At 35.5% G+C, this 22339-nt stretch overlaps 1 long non-coding RNA gene across 3 annotated transcripts; it reads left to right on the top strand.

The window, feature by feature from the left end:
• Positions 1-2618: 2618 nt before the first annotated feature.
• Positions 2619-5335, top strand: LOC132599606 (uncharacterized). Of its 3 annotated transcripts, XR_009566891.1 has the most exons (5): positions 2619-3176; positions 3587-3932; positions 4170-4276; positions 4486-4557; positions 4967-5335. It is a non-coding gene; the product is annotated as an uncharacterized LOC132599606 (long non-coding RNA). The 3 variants fall into 3 exon arrangements; XR_009566890.1 differs by having other exon boundaries at positions 4170-5335; XR_009566889.1 differs by having other exon boundaries at positions 3587-5335.
• The last annotated feature ends 17004 nt before the right edge of the window (positions 5336-22339 follow it).

Below are 22339 nucleotides of genomic sequence, written 5' to 3'. Positions count from 1 at the left end.
CTCATCCTGGATCATTGACTCCAGAGCTACCAACTATGTGACAGGTAATCCGGAAGAACTGAGTGACCAGCGGGACATTCCTGAGTGTCCGGTTGGGCTTCTGGATGGAAGTAGCTCGGTGGCCACGAGAGAACGAAAAATCAAGCTAAATAATAGGATTTGGTTGAAGGATGTCCTTTGTGTTCTGGATTTAACATGCAAATTGATTTCTGTGTCACAACTTGTTGATCATTTAGATTGTGATGTAAACTTTAACAAAATTATGTGTTCTATACAGGACCCCACCATGAGAAAGCTGCTTGGAATGGGTGAGCATCGAGGTGGACTTTACTATTTCCGGAATGTGTCATGGATACGAGCTATGAAGGCGAAGATAGTCAATTGGTTCGATCGTTGGCAGAAGCGGCTAGGTTATCCTTCAGCACAAGTTATGAATTATGGCATTAGGCCTAAAAAAGAGTATTATTAGATTAGATAAAGAATGTAATGTATGCCAAAGGGCAAAGCAAACAAAAAGTGATTTTCCTTTAAGTGATAATATAGCTTTGGATACTTTTGATATGATTCATTGTGATTTATGTGGACCATGTAGAACCCTTTCATCTTCTGGTGCTTAATTTTTTTGACTATTGTGGATGATCGTTCGCGAGCCGTGTGGATTTTTCTCCTAATCGATAAGAAAGAAGTATCCCAAACCTTGAAAAAAAAATCCTTGGTAGATAGTGTTACACCCCGTACCTCTAAGAAGCACTGGTTAAATTTGAATGTAAGTATATCGAGCTATGGCTAGGTAAAACAACTTTGGAGTGTGAGGAACGAAACATTATTAAGTATATGGTTTAAGTAAATGATGAATTATGATCTTGTAAGTCGTAATCGGGAAGGAAAGCCTTGGAACCAAAGGACATGACCATTATCAAGTACTATTAGTGACAAATATCATGTAATCAGAGTTTCGGAAGATTTTGGGACCAATCAAATCAACGAAAATAAGTTTGTCGAAAATTTGGAACAAGTTGGCAGAATTAAGGACAGAATTTTGGGTCAACTTTGGAGGGGTATATCTCCATGTATATGGGGAGGTTTAAGGTGTTTCAAAAGATTAAAATGAATTTCGTCGAGTCTAGTTTCCAAATCAACAAACCGCTCATTAATACGACGTCGGAATAGAGAATTATGGACGTTACAAGTTAGGCGGGCAGAGCAGGGCGTGCTGCTACAGTACTGCTATAGTGATGCCGACTTTGGCACCCTATATAAGAGGCAAAACCCCATTTTTTCTTCACAAAAATTTCCAAATGCTCTATAAAAAATTCAGTCACATATGAGTGTTATATATAACATAATAGCGAGGATTTTGAGAGATTTCAAGTTACGGAGTATTAATCGAGGTCCGGACAACGTGTAATTGCGATTATAGTTTTGTCTTGCATTGGAATTGACTTGGATTCAAAGTAAGGTATGAATCTCTCCTTATTAATATTAATTTCAGTTTATTTACGGAGATAAAGTTCTTAAATAGTTGTATAAAAAGTTGGATAGTCGAGAAACTTGAAAAATATCGTGTGGGATGTTTTATGGAGCCTATTGGTGTTGATAATGTTGTTGTGATGTTGGTATTGTTGTTGTTGTTGTTGATTATTAGATTGTGATTTCGGGCTAGGCATATAAACAGGGGAGATGCTGCCGAATTTTGGCAGATTGTAAATGGATTTAAATTAAGGTTTTAAGACGAGCATATGATGATGTGCCTAACAATAGTATGAATGGTCGTATATGTAGATTATGAGGCTACAAATGATCTTAAGTGAATTGCAAGACAGGAAGTAAGTTGGAAGTCGAGAAATTATCTTCCAAGTATGTTAAGGCTATTCCTCTTTCTTTTAAAGGCATGATTCTTTTCCTACCAACCCATGCATGAATTCCATAAAAATCCTCATTTCCAAGAATGGCAGAGCTTCATCACTCTTAAAGTTTTTATGGTGCGAAAGATGAATAATTTTTTTATGATAACCATGACGATGATTATGAGGGATTTATTTATCGAAGATCCAAGGCATACAGATTTCATGATATTATGAGATTATTTATTCATAGAGATTTCCAAGTACATGAGCTTTATATAATTATGAGGTGATTGAGCTTACTTTGCAATTTCTTAATTTCCTTCATTGTTGGTAATCTCACCTTATGACCCTTGTTCATTCAAGGTGGGATAAACGATGATGATTAATCCATAATATAATCGGAGACTACCGACCTTACGTCACTCCGATATAATTGTGGCTTTTGATTGGGCTCTCATGCATGCTTTATATATATGTATGTATTTTATCACACCGCGCCGCGCTATAGTCGGCCGGGCATGGCACGTAGATGTGTACACCACTGCAGTGGGCATGTTATGATATTGCCCCGGACGTGGGCTAATGATGATAACACCGAGCCTTAATGGACGGGCATGATACTATATATATGACACCGAGCCTTAATGGCCGGGCATGGTACTATGTATATGTATAGACACTACCACAAAAAGGGCCTTTAGCAGCAATTATTTAATGGCAATAAGATAATTGCCAGCATTTATTCTTTAAACAGCAAGTATTACCGGCAAATATACATTGGCCACAAAACACTACATTTTTATCAGCAATTAGAAGAAATGGCCATGAAAAGAGTCAAAACATTTATTTTTAGTATTCCCTCCAAAAGCAAACCCTATGTTTGCCCATTTCCCTCTCTTTTCGGGACTCGAACTTCACTTGCCAGTCGCCTGCATCAAAACTTCCAACCCCTTCCTAAACATATGAGTTTCTCAACCAGCAACAAGAAGACATTGGACAAAGAAAATCACGTTTCACTCGATATTCTAAGTAGCTCAATTCATGCCTATCAATACCACAAACCTTTTTCATTAAATCCCCAATTGACTCCCTCAGTCGTCCAGTTATTCATTGATTATTTTTTCGATAAAGTTCATAAATCTAACTTTATCAAGGCTATGGTGTGCTACTTCTGGTTTGGAATGCGGCTTTCAAGCGTCATCATTAATTTATTCGCCGACGTCTTCTTTACTTCTGCGTGAATCGATAAATAAGGGGACAATACGGTGCGTTTATGTTGAAAAAATGGAACTTGATTTGACCCAGATGCATACTAAGTTTAGTACGAAGGTTTGTTATTTTTCTTCGTATCTTTCCAACGAGTTATTTCTTAATATTTCTCTAATCAATTCGGAATACAAAAAGTTGAGCACAATTTGTTTATTACAATAGTGCTTGTGGTCAAGTTCTGGTTCATTTGTTTAATATTGTATTACTTGCGGTGTCCGGAAGCCTATATGATGTTTGAAAAATTGTCTCTCAGAGATGTTGTTACTGGGATAACAATATTTAATGGAAAAGAAACTACCAACAATTAGTATCTGTTTTGTCTATACCAAAAATGAAGTAGTTTACACACTTGATTTGGCAAGTTCTTGGTCAGTTTGTAAATCATGAGAGGTTGGGATAGTGGAAATACTTCTTATGAAAAACTAAATAACTCTTCAGAAGTTGCTGAGCTGATCTATAGAATTTTTCAGAAAACAGGATGATGCTCTATCTTATGGACAGTTGCAATGCTCCAAGCACTATGACATGCTACTCGATATCTTGTGTTAAAAAAGCGAAGGGGTGGCCTCATTGGTCTGGCAAAGGTAATTCATACATGTATTATGTTCTTGTTTGTTGTCACATGTATAATTTATTCATATCTATACGCAGAGTATAAAAACTTGTTTGTTTTGTAGTGAAAATATTTATTATATAAACAATGAATCAATAGTAGTTCTTGATTATATTTGGTTTCTTTCTGAAATATTGGGTACTGGATTGAACAAAACAAGAAGGAATAGCAACTGGGAGCAACGACCTTTAACTCAGTATCAGGTATATGTAATAAATGTGCTACATTTATAGTATCACAGATAGAGTAGTGCTAGTATGTGGAATAGCTTCCCGCATGTATTTCACATCTAGTATGTGGACTGTTGTACTTTTCTAAAGACATGAGGTTAAGATGCTGGTTTGTCCTTGTGAATGATATGATCTGATCGCCGTGCATTATTATGGTTTTTGATTCTATAGTAATTGATAGTCATACCTCTTATTTGTACTGTTATGCAGCTAGAATATACTGTTCTTGATGCTTCTGTTCTTGTTCACATATATGGCTACACACAAACTGCTGGTGACCGAGATGGGCATTCCAAAATTGAGCGGAAGTCTCCATTGTACGAATAGAGTACCTCTTGCTTTGTCTCTTGTGTTGTCTTTATTTCATCAGGCATAGTGTTCTTTTGTTGTGTATTAATTCTATCAACAATTTTTTATATGCTCAGTTTTAACTTATTTGTAAATTCTAATGTGGCTATTCTACATTTCATAATCCTATCTATATTCTTGCTATGTAAGACTGAAATCCGATGGTTTTTTTATTCAGAGACTTTCATATTGTCCAACTTGGGCGTGTCTCGATATGGACAGGTTTGATGTTATTCTTCCTCTAGGCCAGGTTAGAAATTAGATACTGATATTTCATCTATTTCTTATTACAAGATATTCAGTTCATAGAAAGTAGCAAGTATTTTAAAGGTGGGATCATTATTCAGAGGTCTATTATACCATATGAAGTAGCAACTATTTCTCGTATGGTTTAATTCCTGTCCATTTCTCTCGATTCATGTTTCTATTTGTTATCTAATTAAAATTCTTATTGTCTGTTTTTTTTTTTTTTGAAACTGGTACTATTTTGTCTGAAAACTTATACTCTTGTCATCACAGATTGAGTTTATTTTTCAATAATGACATGCATTTTTATTCTTAGATACATATCCTCTTTGTTGTTGTTGTATTATACTAGAATTTGCATTTTCTTCCTAGTGATTAATACCTCAATGTAATGTGGCATAATGGTTTTGTAGATTTCTCTGCAACTATAAAAACCCAACTGGTTTAGAATCGTGGAAGGCGAAGAGATATAGGTGACATTGCTACGAGAAGACAAGCAAAAGATGTTCAATGGGTTGAAGACTTGATAATGGTCCACAGCTGGAGAATGTCAATAAGCTTACTATAGTCTTGAGTTTAGATATTTAATGACACTAGTTACTAGACTCAAAATAACACTACCTGAGAGATTCAAATGGTGTACTTTTTTTTTTTTAATTTTTAATTTTTTTTAATGTTGTTCACTCTGAAATTATGAGAAGTTATCTTTGTTATTAATTTAATGTAATATATTATGATTGGATGAATTTAGCATATTTTGTTATGAATATTTTATTTCGTTATGCATGTGTGAATATTATCACAAAAAAAACATTGATGATGTTTGAATCACCTTCATTGACAAATTGACATATTTATTGTCGATATAAGCATTAACCAAGAAACAAGAAACTAAAAGATAAACTGCAATTAAAATGTGTTAAAAAGCTCATCTTTCTATCGGCAATTATTTAGATATTTACTGGCCATTACAAAAGCCATTAAAACCAAAACAAAAGGCTATCCAAGGTCAGCTTTAGCGGCTATTTAATTGCTGCTAAATAAATGCCATTAAAATCTAGATCTTTTAGCGGCAATAACTGAGACCTTTACCAGCATTCAATTTAAAGGCCGGCAAAGCCTTTAGCGACGGTGGATTCAACGGCAAATAATGAATTGCCGGTAAAGGTTTTTGCGGCAATTTTTATTGCCGCTAAAAGCCATTTTTCTGGTAGTGAGAAATGTTTTTTTTAAAGGCTAAGCATGCATGACCTCCGCCTTATGTGGCATCCAGATGTACAGGTTATCTCTCTTATTCCATGTTACCTTCCATATCTATATTATGTTATTATTAATGCCTTACATACTCAGTACATTATTCGTACTGACGTCCCTTCTTGTGGACGTTGGGCTCATGCCCGCAGGTAGGCAGAGAGATGGATCAGACCCGTAGGTGTTCTATCAGAAGATTCTCAAGAGCATTCCACTTACTTCCGAGCTGCAGTCTATTTGGTATTATCCTTATGATCATTGTATTCTATGTAGAGGCTCATAGACGTGTGTGTACAGTTAGATGTTTTATAGCTCCATCGGTTCATATTATTGTATAATATTTTGGTGGCCTTGTCGGCCTTATTTTGAGCTCTTGATACTTTACTGTTAGCCTTGTTGGCTTTATGATATACGTTATGTTATGGCGACCCCGCATATGAACATATGTGCTGAATGATCGAATATTCCTATGTTGGGCCTTTTCTGCGTACATGTGTTCTTTGAGTTATGATTTATAATGTTCAAAGTAATGGATAAGTGAAGTGGTTCCCGGCCTACGGGTCGGAGCCCGTCATACTCCAGATAGGGGTGTGACAGATAGGCAGCTTGGTAAGAAGGTGAAGATTGTTAGAAGTGATAACCGAAATAAATTCACATGTATGAAGAACTACTTCTTCGAACATTGAATTCTTTTTAAAACATCTTGCACAAGGACACCACAGAAGAATGGAAGAGTCAAAAGAAAACACCATCACATTCTTATTGTGGCACGCGCATTAAGATTTTAGGGTCATCTTCCAATCAGGTTCTAGGGTGAATATGTGTTGACTGCAGGATATTTGATCAATAGAAGTCCATCTTCAATTTTGAATGGGAAAACCCCTTTGAAGTTTTGTACGGGGAAGAACCCCATTATGAACACTTGAGAGTGCTAGGGTCACTGTGCTATGCACATACAAAGGGAAAAATAAGGGACAAGTGTAAGCGTAGGATCGTAGGTGTGTATTCTTGGGATACCCTTACGGACAAAAGCGTTTGAGATTGTATGACTTAGAGAATGATGAATATTTAGTCTCAAGAGATGTGGACTTCTACGAGACTAAGTTTCATGTTACTGTAGGATCAGGTGACTTAGTCGACAACATAGAAGTAACCCAGAACAAAACGTAGGAAGAGAGAAACCAATAAGACTTCGAGGAAGATTGGACTGCTAATGTAGGAACAAACGAAACCCGGAGAGATGAAGTACTAATACCGGATAACGAATCCACGGAACAGCCAAAATTGGACAAGACAGATGCTGGTCCAAATAGAGAAAATGGGGTGGAAGTACAGACAAAAGATATCCAGGCTAACGATATAACACCGGAGGAACAATTGGGTCGGGTAACGTTAGAAACATAAATCGATTCGGTTGTGCTACTACATCACTGAACCATTCAGGAAAAAGTCCATCAACGTGCCCGCCCGATACTTATAAACCCTTAGGTGCATCTTATCCTTTAGCTCACTATATATCTTGTGATAATTTCTCCTTGCAACATCAAATTTTCCTTGCAGCAATCACCATAAGAACTGAGCCAAGAACCTTCTCAGAAGCCATGAAAAGGGAACATTAGAGAAAGGCATGCAGCAAGAGATCCAAGCATTAGAAGATCATGGAACATGGACATTAGACACATTGTCACCAGATAAGAAAGCACTCAGATGTCGATGGGTGTATAAGATCAAATACAACTTTAATGGGACAATTGAGCGATATAAAGCTCGGTTGGTTATTTTCGAAAATAAACAGGAGGAAAGAATTAACTACAATGAAATGTTTGCTCCGGTTGCTAAGGTAGTAACCATTTAGACCTTCCCGGAAGTTGCGGCTGCGTGTAATTGGGAGTTGCATCAGATGGATATTCATAATGTCTTTTTGCACGACGATCTTACGGAGGAAATTTACATGAAATTGCCACCTCAATTTCGTGTACCTTTTCCGGACCAAGTGAGTCGACTCCGAAAATCTTTGTATGGTTTGAAACAAGCCCCACGGTGCTGGTTTGCGAAATTGTCAAGTGCATTGATGAAATATGAGTACTCCGACTACTCTCTATTCACGATACACCTGGGGAGTTAGGCAACTTAATGTTTTAGTCTATGTGGATCACTTGATTGTCTCCGACCATAGTTCCATTGAACGATTCAAAGAATACCTACGTGCATGCTTTCACATAAAGGATTGAGCCCCTTGAATTACTTTGGGAGTTGAAGTTGCACGAGGACCTATTGGGCTATTTCTCTGTCAACTGAAATATGCCTGGGACATAATCTGTGAGGCTGGTTTGCTAGGAGTTAAACAACTCAATACTTCTATGGAACAAAATTACGGTTTAGCGCTGGCCAAAGGAGCATTATTGGGAGATCCAGAACCATACCAGCGTCTGATCAGTAGACTAATATACCTTCAGTTTTTACGAGACCTAAGTTGTCGTATTGCGTGCATGTTCTGTCCCAATTCATGCAGCAACTGAAGGAAGCACACTAGAGTGCGGCAGTCCTAGTGGTGCGCTACTTGAAGAAGAACCCAGGACAAGGCATTGTGATGAGAAGAGAATGTGATCTCTAGCTATATGAATAGTGTGATTCGGACTAGGTTGGATGTCCGTTGACTTGAAAATCACTTACTGGTTGGTTTATCTCCCTCGGGAATTCACCTGTATCATGGAAGACCAAGAAGCAACACGTTGTCTCTAGCTCATCAACGGAAGCGGAATATCAATCAATGGTAATGACGGTCTGTGAGTTGAAATGGCTAAAGAAAATTTTGCATAGTTGGGTGTTAAACATAAATATTCGGTGAAAATGTACTGTGACAGTCAAGCGGCATTATATATTGTGTTTCATGAATGGAGTAAACACATTAAAGTCAACTGTCACTATATCCGGGATGCGCTGCAGTCCGGAATCATAGTTCCCAGTCATGTGTCTACCAATGAGAAATTGACCGATGTGTTTACAAAAGCTTTAGGCAAATCGCAGGATCAGTATTTACTTGGCAAGTTGGTAAAATCCTTAGGTCGGTAGGAACCCTATTCTAGTATAATTGTAATAGTTGTTTATGGTGAAACTGTAATTATGGTAAAATAAGATTTTAGTTCTTTTAGAATTGGGTTACCTTATTAGATTAGGGCAAGGAGAAACCTTACTTGTATATAAGGAGGTCATTATGATGAATGAAAGGTAGAAAGAATTCTCCCATTATTCTGTCTCTCTAAATTTTCATCTCTGTCTTGAATTTAACAGAAAAGTTTTTTTTGTTTTTTTTTTGTTTTACCCCTTAACATTAAGCTATACACCAATTAATATGGGTATTAAGGTAAAATATATACTTCATTTATTAATTCTTAAGGGCGTGCAAAGTCAAAAGTGAACAGGTAAAAATAAACGGAAGAAGCATTTACAGACTTTATATTATACAACTGCAAATTAAATGAAGCGCAGCAGTACAACAACTAAAGAATCTTCTTTCCCTTTAGTGACACAACACTAAAACGTAAGGGTGTCTGTTCCTACAGATGTATAATACAAAACATGCTTCCAGACTACTCTCCAACAATATTAATGTCCCATGTTCTGCCTACATGCAGTGCTCAGTATTCCGAAAGGTTAGGCAAATTTTTGGCCAAGAAACCTCTCTGTTGTCCATTACTTTCTCAGTCCATATCATATGATGTTTTTAGCTGAGACATACAAATCCCTTATCTAAATAAGGATAAATTTGAAAGAAAAAAAAAATTATATCTCCTTGATTTTGTAAAATAATTGTTTATTTTAAACTAAATGTAAGGGAACTTACGTAAATATACCTTTCAACCAACTAGTTTACCAACATGATCGAAATATATGCACTACCCATACGTTAAAGATGTATATATGTTGTTTATAGGTATGTATAGTATATGTATATTTAGTATAAAGTATACACTTTGGTTGTATATGTTGTGTATATGTATGTATATTATATGTATATTTAGTATAAAGTATACACTTCGGTTGTATAGGTATGTATAGTATATATGCATATTTAGTAGAAAGTATACACTGTGTACATATTCTATAAACTAGATGGCCGAATGATATTTGCCTCTAATTTTCCCTAGATGTAAAGCTAAAACCACACGATAATATGAACCACGAGCGCTTTCCTGCTCATCAAGTTTGTTACTGGTTTCGTAATGACGCCCCCCACTTCAAGCACGTTGCTAATACTCATATAGTCATCACATACATTAAGAAAAAGGACTTTTCTGCAAAGTCAACAATAAGGTTGTAAGGTTTTGAAGAAAATCATGTTTGATTTAACTAAAATAGGCTAATAAGTCATCGATGGCCGTCGACAAACCTGTAGTTTTGAATATGGGTTCAATTGAACTTACCATTTTGAATTAGTCTCAGATTTCGCCACCAATAACCATGAACAATTGCACTCACCATAGTACAGCAACACCCACCCTCTTTGTAATAAATAACAAAAGATGCACGTAAATAATAAAACGATTCACTAAGAAGTGATATACTGCATTTCTTGAAATCGGAATCCGCCTAAAGGTTTTAATATATTATATTCACTACTTGAAATTATAAATAAAATAGTACAGTAATATGACCATACCCTCCAACACAATGGAACACAATTATTTTCGAGATAGTACTAATCTTTGATCTTGTTTACACTGTTTACACAATTAAAAGTGACCCAAGAGGGGTACCTTGGGAGTCATTGCCCAAATTGCAATTGGTTTAGTTGTTGGTGCCAACATCCTGTCTGGTGGTTTCAAGTAGTGCTCAGTTGGACGTGGAATAAATACTGAATCTAGTGGCATGGTGCATTTGTTGGTGCAGTATGTCATTTCTGCTTTGGTCTATGAAACCATCTTCGTTGGCCAGAACACTTACGAGCAACACCCTTCCACTGATTATTATGTACTTAAAATTTCACTTTTATTTTACCCAAAACCAAATTTTGGACCTTCAAGCGTGCTTGTTATGTTGTCTCTTGGCTAATGTTATTGCCTTTGTTTAAATGTAAAACAATGAAGAAAGAATAAACGATTCAATTGCCATGTTTTGATTGGAACTTCTTTTTACCTGACCCCTTGTGTTAGTGTTTGCATTCTAATTCACGTTATGATCATTCATATAAGTTGGTATATTGATTATATAAGTTGGTATATTGATTATGAACTTATGATATGGTTTGGATTGAAATTTGAGGGGCTCTCAGGTGGTTTCAAACAAGTTTGGAAATCTAAATTAAAACAGAAATTTTCTAGTACATCTGATGCAGTGCCACGATCACGAGGTTTGGGGCTGCAATTGCGAAATGTTGTTGATCACTTAACGGGAGGCTAACTGAATCATAAATGCGGAGTGGGAATTGCGATAGTGGAGGGTCAAACTTTCGACCTATTCACGATCGCGTTGGTCCTGGTCACAAATGCAAAGCTTGGTTGATCGTTCAACGGAGAGACATACTCTCCACTATCGTGTTAGTGAAGTATGACTACCTCAACCTCTTGATTGCGAGAGGTGATCCACGATCGTGATGAAAGGTACCTGGATATAAAAATTAATAAATATAAAATACTAAATTAATCTAATATTATATCAATAGAATATATATATATATATATATATATATATATATATATGACAGAGACAGACGATTTAAATAATGGAAAATCCAATATTTAAAAAGTGTATCGAGAATGACTGGAAAGGTGGAAACAAGACCGGATATAATTTGATCATTTTGCACAAATCCAAAATCTTTATAGATAGAGCCAATCATTAATTCCCAACCGTGGGGTGAATGGAATCCGATACATAAATTAGTTAATAAAAGAATAGAAAAAGATTTTATTGTGTCACTTAAGTTATACAGGAATTCCTGAGCCCAAGAATTAAGAATAACAAATTTTTCATTACCCAAAATTGAATACCCGCTTAGAATAATAAAACAGATGATATTTGTCGAGAAGTGCAAAATCGTATGGATACGATTCTCATTTTGTATCTTGATTAATTGGATCGTTTCTTCATGGATTCCTATCTCAAACTCTTCGAGATGTGTTTCCGAGTATTCCTTGATCATTTTGTCCAAGAAGAGGAGTTCCTTTAACTCTCTCTCTCTCTCTCTCTCTCTCTCTCTCTCTCTCTCTCTCTCTCTCTCTATATATATATATATATATATATATATATATATATATATATATATATATATATATATATATATATATATATATATAGAAATTGATGATGCATGGTGATAGCTAACGATGGTAGTTGTGGATGTCAATTGAAAATTGTGCTAAATTTTAATTATTAAAATTAAATTAAAATTATAAGGAAAAAGTTCATATGTATTTAATTTTATGAAGTTTAATAAAGAAGATATATATTTTTATTGAATATATTCATTAATGCACTTGATTAAAATAGAGAGTTAACATTTACTGAAACGTGTATTTTTCAAACCTATAAATAAAAAATGATCACAAATTACTTAATAAGATATACCGACTATGAATAGTAACTTTCCTACACATTAAACATTAAACACGTGTATACCGAGTCATCTAATTGCATATGATTTCCTAAAACAATGTTGATATTGAAGAAGATTATAGAATAAGATTGAGTGTAAAAATACAACTCTTTATGTTTCTCTTCTTAACGGGAGGCAATGACTTCATTCTCTATTTAGATTGGAATTGGACTCTACAATCCTAACCTTAGTAATACAGCTAATTCTAAGCTATGCCATTATTTAAATACTAAAAATTCTAAGCTAATTAGGCTCTACTACATGTCCTGTCCATCATCCCCCCTCATGCTGGACGTTGTCAAGGATAGAACTCCAAGCTTGCTCCAGAATTGATGTAAAGGAATCTTGTGTTTTCTAGGCTTGAGTAGTCGTATCTTGATCAACACTTCTCGCTAGCTTTTTCTCTCATATCGTACTCTCTTAGTGCATTAACAAACTGAGTGAAGGTTAGATATGGAGCCTTGCCTAGCATGGAAGACCTCAAGGTTTTGTATTTGTTTTCAAGACCTTTAGCAAAATTTATAACCTTGCTATCTTCATCTAACGGTCTGTGTATAGTGGCGAGACTATCAAAAATTCTTTTGACTTATTTTATGTATTCATCTACAGATTTTGATCTAATCTTGATACCCTGAATTTGTTGCTTCAAGTGAAATTACTTATCCTTGGTAGCTTGTAGGTAATAATCCTCAAGGCTCTCCCAAATTTGTTTGGTCAAAGTGCAGCCAATTATAAATAAGGAACATTGACTCTTTTGTCATGGTTCTAGTTAGCCAAATTTTGTGCATCTTATCTTTTTGATAATGAGTGGCGGCCGCTAAGATTTAATCTCAAAACCTCTGCCTGCTCTGATACCATGTTGAAGATATAGAACCATATTGAGTGTAAAAATACAACTCTTTATGTTTCTCTGCTTTCCTCTCTAGGTGAAGAAATGAATTCATTATACAGCTGTAGACACCTAATTTTTGACCTCCCGTAATTTACTTTAATTACTTAGAGTCCTTGGAAAGTAAATAAAATGGGCTAAACCTTAAAGGGTTTAAATGATTTTTATAGGTTGTGCAGATCAATATTTTACTCCTTTAAATTAGTGAAAGGTTTTCATGACATCACAAATCTATTTAGAAATTAATTGGCACTTTTATGACATTTATGAGATGCTTGTTAGATTTAATCAAAGAAAAAGGGACTTTTGTTTTAAAATAATAATCATTATTTAATTGTTAAATTGTCAAAATCAAAATTAGTAAACACTTTATTCCCTTTAATCCATGGAGTTTGAGTAATTTAAATAATTAACCATTTCACCCTTTAATTGTTAATTTTGCATAATTGTGTAATTTTTCAAAAATTTATTTATAATTATCTATAAATGTTTTAATTAGTCAATTAAGTGGTCCTTATTTCAAATTGATGTTTAAATTATTTAATTATTTTGTTATGGCTACAATTAATTTGATCAATTCATGGTTTAAGGAAATTGGGGTCATTTTTGTAAAATTTGCCTCTTAATGGCCTTGATTGAAATAACCAAATTCATTGGCTTAAATTGATTAAGGTCATTAATGCAATTTAATTTTTAAACCTGCTAATAAGGCCAAATATGGCCATAATTGAAATAACTAGCTAGATTAAAATCAATTAAGGCAAAATTTGGTCATAATTGAAATAATTAGTTGGATCAGAATAAATTAAGGCCATATTCGCAATTTTAAGCTCATTAACAAAATTGGCCAATTTTTAAATTATTTTAATAGGTTAATTATGTCCGAATTTTATCTATAATTAAAATATCATCAATTTTAATCTTTATCTAATTAGCAAATTATCTTTTTTCATATATATACATATATACCAGGTATACATATACATGTATACACTAGGAATACATATATATGTATACAAAAAGCGACCTTTTAATTTTTTTAAATCTGGACTGAGTCTAGCCCAAATGGGCAAGACCCGGCCCAATCCCTTAATATAGATAAGGTGGTATACCCCTTTTATTCATTTTTCATTTCCAAACATCCCTCCCCCCCCCCCCCCCCCCCTTTCTCTCTCTTCCTCTTTCGTGAAACCCTAGTGCCGCCTTTTGTTTCTCTCTTCTCTCTCCGCCAAAAGTGGCAAAAAATCAAGGTTTAGCAGAGAAGCACAACTTTTGCATGTCTATTGTAGTGAAACATTAAATGTTTCACTTGATTTCACGAAAATATGATCCCAAAGACGGTAATAAATCACCCTTTTGCTTTATTTTCTTTATTATTATGTGATTTACATGCTTTATTGTTGTACCTTTCTTGATTTCCATTGGTTGGGATTGAAGGGTTTGGATCGAGCCAAATGAGGCTCAGATCTGGCCGTTCATTTGTTTGATGAGTCGTTTGAGCTATAGATTTGCTTTGAAAGTTCATTTTTAGGGAAAAAGTGTTTGTCCCGCATTGATGTTTTGGAAGGTTGAACAATTTTTGGGGTCCTATTTCTCTTACAAAAATACTTTTCGAAAAAGAGTTTTCAGAGGTCAGAAAAATTAGAAAAATTGAAAGAAGGCTAGAAATTTCGAAGTTCAAGCCTCTTAAGTATAAAATTTTTAAGACTTTGACTAGTTTGAGGTTTTCTGAGTTCTAAAAAATTATTTTCCTTTTTGTTTTCGAGTCTGTGTGGCAGAGTGTGGTCTTGGAAGCACAAAGGGCTTTCAAATTCGATTTTTGACCAAGGCTGCACTTTTAAAAGGTAACATTCTATCCTTTTTATTTATTATTTTGTTACTGTTTAGTAGTTGGTTTATGTGATAGTAGCATGTTTGGTGATTAGTTTGTTTGTTGGATTATTTTTTGTTCAACTAAGTGACAATGTGCTGCTTGGGTAATGTTTAAGGTTCGTTAGTTTGTTTGAATGTGGAGATTACTTCCTTTATTTTCAGAGTACATGTTTAACATTAGTAAATAGTTATTGATATGGACTGAATATATAAGTTTTAGATAATGTGTTGATTTTGTGCCATAGATGCGAATGAGCAGGTTGTTGTGGTGTTTTGTTAGATGATTGAAATTTCCTATTTTGCTGCTTCAAACCTTAAATATGAGAAGAATAGGTTTACATGAGTCATAATCAGTAATTTAGTAAACCTTTAAATCAATACTGATCCTATTTGAATGCAGTAGAATGCTGAAATGTTGTGATGATCTGTTTTAAATCATTTAAGGCAGTTGCTCTTTCTTGGATGAGACTATGTCAAACTTGATTCTTCAATCTACTTTCATAGGTTTGTATGCTTTTTCTATGTTAAATAGGTAGCATGAATTATAATTAGGATAAACAAATAAAGGATCATGATTAAACTGAGGTGAGGTTTAAGGAATCTAGGCATACTTATAGGAGTCTTTGATGTGTTTAAGGCATTAGAGTAAGGTCAAGAAGGGTATGTTTGCATCTGAGTAGGTCTGAGTCTAAGATAACTTTGAATAGTTGTATGCTAGACATTAAAGGTAATTTGAAACAACAACATCCTAGAATATGATATAGAAGGCTTAAAGTGAAGGCTGGGATTAAGGTCCATTTGTCTTGTAACAGGCTCCTAAGTGGTTCATTAAAAGCTAATGAAGGTCCATGAAGTTGTAAAAAATCATCTAAAATGAATTATAATACTTAGATACCACTAGGATGATTGTGTGTCCTGTTTGTTTCATTTGAACAGAGTTCAGTCCTGACATTCATGCTATCAGACCCTTTTTTTTTCATATTTAATTCATGTTTGAGTTTTCGAAAGAAGTCTAAGGGGATTAAAAGGATAATTGAGTCCTAATGTTCTCTTGACTATGAAAAATGATTAATCAACTGGAAAAAGGGAGTTGTTTAAGTCTAAAGGCTAGTGCTAAGTCTAAACTTAAGCTTTTAAATGATTAAAATGTTCAAACCTTCTCAAAGTGTTAATGTCTAAAAAGGAATTCAAAATAATGTTTCATAGTTGAGACCATAGACTGAGTTGATTAAAACTGCTAACTTATGTGGCCAACTAGATGTTTAGAGGAAATTTGGTTTAAGGGCAGTGTGAAACTAGTCCTGGCCACAAGGTCTTAGTGATTGCCATTAGGAGTGAGGATAAGGTAAAGGAGTTGAGATTGTCCTGGGAGAGTAAAAGGTGAGCTTAGGTATGAACTAGAGGTAGTGACCAATGGGGCCTTTAGTCCTTTTTAACTGAAAGTAAGATTCAGGAGAGGGATGGGAGGTGATGACCTCACCCTATCTTGTTTCTCTTTCAGGACCCTCAGGCTTCCTTGTCTCCTAAACCTTGTTCTCATGACTGTGGGATTCATTGAGATCTTGGGATTGGCCATGGATAGTTTATCATTCCTTGAGGGGATTCTTGAAATTTCATGTTATTTAAAACTAAGTTAAAACAAAGGGTAAGAGTTTGTCACATTTTGTCATAATTAAGGGGATTAAAAACTGCTATTAACTAAGTTCTAGGGGTAAATTACTCACTAGGGTCTAAATCCACGTTCTCAGAGTTTAACCTGCTTGTTTTTCTATTTGCTTCATGATGAGTATATTTAAAATTGGTGTGATACATTTATGTGTGGACATGCCTATGTGATGTACTAGACTTAGTTTGAACTTAGGAAAAAGGCATTTAGTTAACCTAAGATTAGTGAGAACCCTTTGTTCTTAGACCTGAACTGTGGGGCTTAGACTTTAGTGGGCATTGTAGTGTAACTTGGATTAAAAAAAGGTAAAGTTGTACTCTGTGTATTAAGGTTTGATTCCATGATGTTGATGTGTTTAAAATACTATCATGTTAGGAACTATGGAATGAGGTAACAGAATATTGAGTCTGAGTTTTAAAAGATGAATAGTGATAAGCTGAAATTGGTTTGATGTTGTTGTTTGGGGATATGGTGAGTATTCTTAAAAGCAGTTTGAACAACTTGGCCTGGGACGGTCTTTTCAAGACACCCCAAAGAGGGGGCAGGGAAGAGTCCAGCCTAGCTTGACTCATAGTACCTACCCTCCAAATGAGGGGTGTCACGTCCCAAAACCCACCCTAGACGTGACCGGCATCCGACGTCATGAATAACATTGGAAGAACCTAAACAACACAATAATAATACTTGAACCCGCCAAGTTCAACATTCGCTTCCAACAGTTTATAAATTAAATGTAAAAGACCGTGAATATATGAATTAAATCAGCGGAAGTCTTTATAAGTAAATAGTCATAAACGTGGCAAGCACCCATTAAGTCGTACGAGACTTTGACAATCTACCTACAATTCTGAGAACTATCTATGGAGCTTCTAAGAGATAAAACAATCATCTAACTTCGGGACACAGCCCGGAAATCTGGAATAATAAATAAAACAGGAAGTGTCCCACGAACAAGGATGTGGGCTCACCAAATCAACAGCAGCAGCAAGTTCTCCTAAGCGTCGAGAGTATCACGAACCTGCTCTTCTCTGTTGCCTAACATACCATCAAAACAACAATTTTATGCCTGAGTACTTTCGTACTTAGTGACTGCCTCGGGGACAACAAGTATTATAAAAATAAAATATGATAATACATAAAGAAATCAGTTCTGAAAGGATAGTATTAAAATAGTCATTCCACTTTGTGATTCTTAATATCATTTGTTAAACAGTTTACAAAGCCATTAATCAATATAAAAACAGGTATTCAGCATGTGTATCTCAATAAGAATTATCAAAATCGATTACAAAGCCTTTTGTCAATTTATAACTTCCAATTATGCCTTTCAAATTGATCATGATTGTCAACAACAGTTCCATGAGAAAATGAGAATATCACACATGCCAATACAAGCCCAACAATCAATCATATCGCGCACAACGCACCACACCGGAACATATAATTCTCGGTGGCTATCCTTTCTCCCGAATAGCTAGGCATAAATCACACCGGACTATGTAGTACGCGGTGGCTATCCTTCCTCTCGAATAGCTAGGCATAAATCACATCGGACTATATAGTACGCGGTGGCTATCATTCCTCCCGAATAGCTAGGCATAAATCACACCGGACTATGTAGCACGCGGTGGCTATCCTTCTTCCTGAATAGTTAGGCATAAATCACACCCCAGGTAGCGAACCCAGCGGTGGCTATTCTTCCTCCCGAATAGCTAGGCAAGAATCACACCCCGGGTAGCGAAGTCGGTAGTGGCCACTCTTTCTTCCGAATGGCTAGGCAATTACCACACTAAGATCCATAGTGGCTACCCTTCCTCCCGAGTAGCTAGGCCAAACACAACAACAAAGTTCATAACATAGAAGCCGATTCACAATTTGTTTCAAAGTAGTCACACCATCAAATAACATTAAAGTTCATTATGCCATTATGAATATCCATAATTTCATAGATAATCTTGAAAACGTTTCCTCTTCTTTAAACAAGATTCCTTTGTCATAGTTTCTTTGTAAAATCATCAATACCAACAATTAACCATCATCACTGATCATCTCTTATAGAAGAAAACGATTATGATTTCATATACGTATATAGAGGATAATACAATCAAGGTTTAATATGGGCTTGTCCCCTCACACACATTAACCATTAATCAAAACATGTAATAAATTTCAAGAGTGTAAAACCAATTCATCATATCATTCAAAATATGCTTTTATAAAGAATCAATCTTTCAAGAGAATTTGCAAAAGAGACATATAAATTACCTTTATATTCAAAAAGGATTTTATTTTTAAAGAGATATACAAATCATCCTTATAGTCAAAAAAATGATTTTTCAAAAGAGACATACATCCAAAACAAGGTTTTTAAAAGGAAGACATACCTAAATATGTTAAAAAAAAGTTTAACAATTCACTTTCCTAATGAAGATCACCCAAACCCTAGCTTGAATCACTTTAGGAAGAATTATGCTGCAAACCCTAGGTTTTGATCACAAGAATCATGGTAAGAATCATGGGTTTGATGTTAGAATAGATTAGTAATGTTAAGGGTGTTCTTGCCTCTGATTTGAAGACTTGGAGGGATGATTTTCATGCTTAGGGTTTGGAAGGATGAAAAAAAATGGGAACAAAATAAGACCATACCCATTTTAAACTCAATTTTCTGACAGAAACGGAGAAAATACGGCCTACAAAGTACGTCCCGTACTTTGAAGTACGTCCCGTACTTGTAGCCCGTATTTAGGCTGCCAAGACCAGTGAAGAACGGAAGAAGCACGTCCAAAAGGACGTCCCGTAATTTAAAGTACGGCCCGTACTTTTTGGGCGTACTTTGGGTGAATTCTCCAGCTTTTGTGCCTTTCAGTAAAATGGATATAACTTTTTGTACATAGCTTTGCTTGGGCTGGACGACCTACCGTTGGAAAGATATTTCAATGATATACAACTTTCATTAAGGATGGTTTTCCAAATTCGCAAGAAATTTTCATGAAAATCGCCCAAAATATAGACCTATCAAAACTTAGGCGAAGTTAAGAGCCCTTAAGAACTCCAACTGTTGGTTTGATTTCAAAACGACCATCTTCCACCCGAATTCATCAAGAATGGATTCTTATAGGTATAATATCATCTTAACACTATATTTTTACATATTCACACCTAACCCGAATTTACGGAGTGTTACATTATCCCCCCCCCCCCCCCCCCCCTTAAGATCATTCGTCCCTGAATGAAAGTCATGGCTTAAGATTTTTCACTAAACCTCAAATTTCAAAATTCCAAAAGTTCTTTAGTAAAGAGGATCATTCTCAGAGGTATCATACGACTAACCACATAATGAATACATCATTCAAGCTTAAACACATGGACGAGGAATTCATGCCTCTAATCTAAACTTTCACAGGGAATACATAGTAAAAAGGTTCAACATATATCTGCAGTAGGGAATAAATGAAGGTAACACGGCTTGAGTGACACTACAACAACTAGATAGAACTATGCCCCCCCCCCCTCGAGTTCATCCCGCAAGTCTTAAGATACGACATAAGTCTACCCCAAGGTTTTAGCAACATCACTTTTTTTCCACTCTATAACGAGTCCCTCAGCAAATTCAAGCCTAACTATTTTTGATTGACAATCCAGAGTTTCATAACACTTAGAAAGCTAGTCTATCCCCAAAATCACATCAAAGTTCATCATTTCTAATTCAAACACATCAACAGTAATCTCACAACCCTTAACTACAACGGCGCAGTCTCTATACATTATAGAAGCGATAATAAGGAAGCAGGGGTATTCATAGAAAAAGGGTGTCAACAATTGTTCGACTTCCACACAAAAATCAAGGGCAAGATTCTGAGTTATATAAGAAAGAGTCAAACTCGAATCGATCAGCGAATACGCTTCAAAAGAACATATAGTAAGAATACCTGTGACCACAACATCTGAGACTCCAGCCAACTCCCTATGAGCCAAATCACGAAGTAGAGCTTTCTTTGTACTAAACGACCCCAGAAAGATAAAAATACATCTTCACCCAAATAAGAACAACATAGCCCTTACGAGGATTTCTAACGACTAGAACACTCAAGTCTCATATGAATAAGGGGGTTTCTACCTTCATCTCACTTTCCCAAGAGTTAGTTACTCAAAAGGTTCAACACTATATGCTTTGACTAGGAAGCACACAATATGTCAATCTTGACAATATACTCCGACAAGGAGGCTAATTCAACAACACATGATTCAAGCTTAACTTACCTCATGCCAAAACTAAAAATAACAAATTAAATCCTAAATCAACTACATCATCTTCTTAATTAATTATTCCACCAGCGATTGTTTTCGAGTTTCAAGCATAAAATAAAGTTCTTCCACTAAACATCAAAATAGTATAGATCTTTTAACCCAATAAGAATATAACCTTAATGTACGATAATTCTTAATTCTCTACAAGAGACCCTCAATTGTTCCCTTCACCCTAACCTCCTGTACTTGAAACATATCACACCTTAATTATTCCTTTCAGCCTAACAAGATTTGTGGCAGAGTTCTCCCCGTAACAAGGGCTACTTTTGTTTCTATACCTGTCTCAATTTATCAACAACCAAACCCTACAACAACCACATATACCAAACACCTATAATACAATTTCAGCAACTCTGTACCATCCATCAAATTACGCATCAGAACAATGTGCACTCCATAGCACCATTGTTCACTTAGTTAACATCTGCAACACGAGTTAAAGTCATCTCCATAAAGCACGAGTAACGAACACGTCAGAATGATCCTAAAGGAAGTTCAAGCTCTATAGCATAATCTAGAATCAAGAAGAATGAGAAACACTTATAAATGCCCTAGTTGTCTTTCGATAATACAAGTGATCAGGCTGCATAAGGAAGACTCCACTAGACACAGCTCCATAGACACAGAAATATCCTAGGACACATATAAACCTAGGCTCTGATACCATGATTGTCACACCCCAAAACCCACCCTAGGCGTGACCGGCATCCGACGTCATGAATAACATCAGAAGAACCTAAACAACACAATAATAATAATACTTAAACCCGCCAGGTTCAACATTCGCCTCCAACAGTTTATAAATTAAATGTAACAAATCATGAATATATGAATTAAATCAACGGAAGTCTTTATAAGTAAATAGTCATAAACGTGGTCCATTAAGTCGTACGAGACTTTGACAATCTACCCACAATTCTGACAACTATCTATGGAGATTCTAAGAGATAAAACAATCATCTAACTTCGAGACACAACCCGGAAATCTAGAATAATAAATGAAACAGGAAGTGTCCCACGAATAAGGATGTGGGCTCACCAAATCAACAGGAGCAACAAGTTCTCCTAAGCGTCAAGAGTATCACGAACCTGCTCTTCTCTGTTACCTAACATACCATCAAAAACAACAATGGTATGCCTGAGTACTTTCGTACTCAGTGAGTGCCTCAGGGACAACAAGTATTATAAAAATAAAATATGATAAT

This window comes from Lycium barbarum, chromosome 6 (genome assembly GCF_019175385.1).
Source record: "Lycium barbarum isolate Lr01 chromosome 6, ASM1917538v2, whole genome shotgun sequence".
NCBI lineage: Eukaryota > Viridiplantae > Streptophyta > Magnoliopsida > Solanales > Solanaceae > Lycium > Lycium barbarum.
This window is presented reverse-complemented; position numbering and strand designations above follow the sequence as displayed.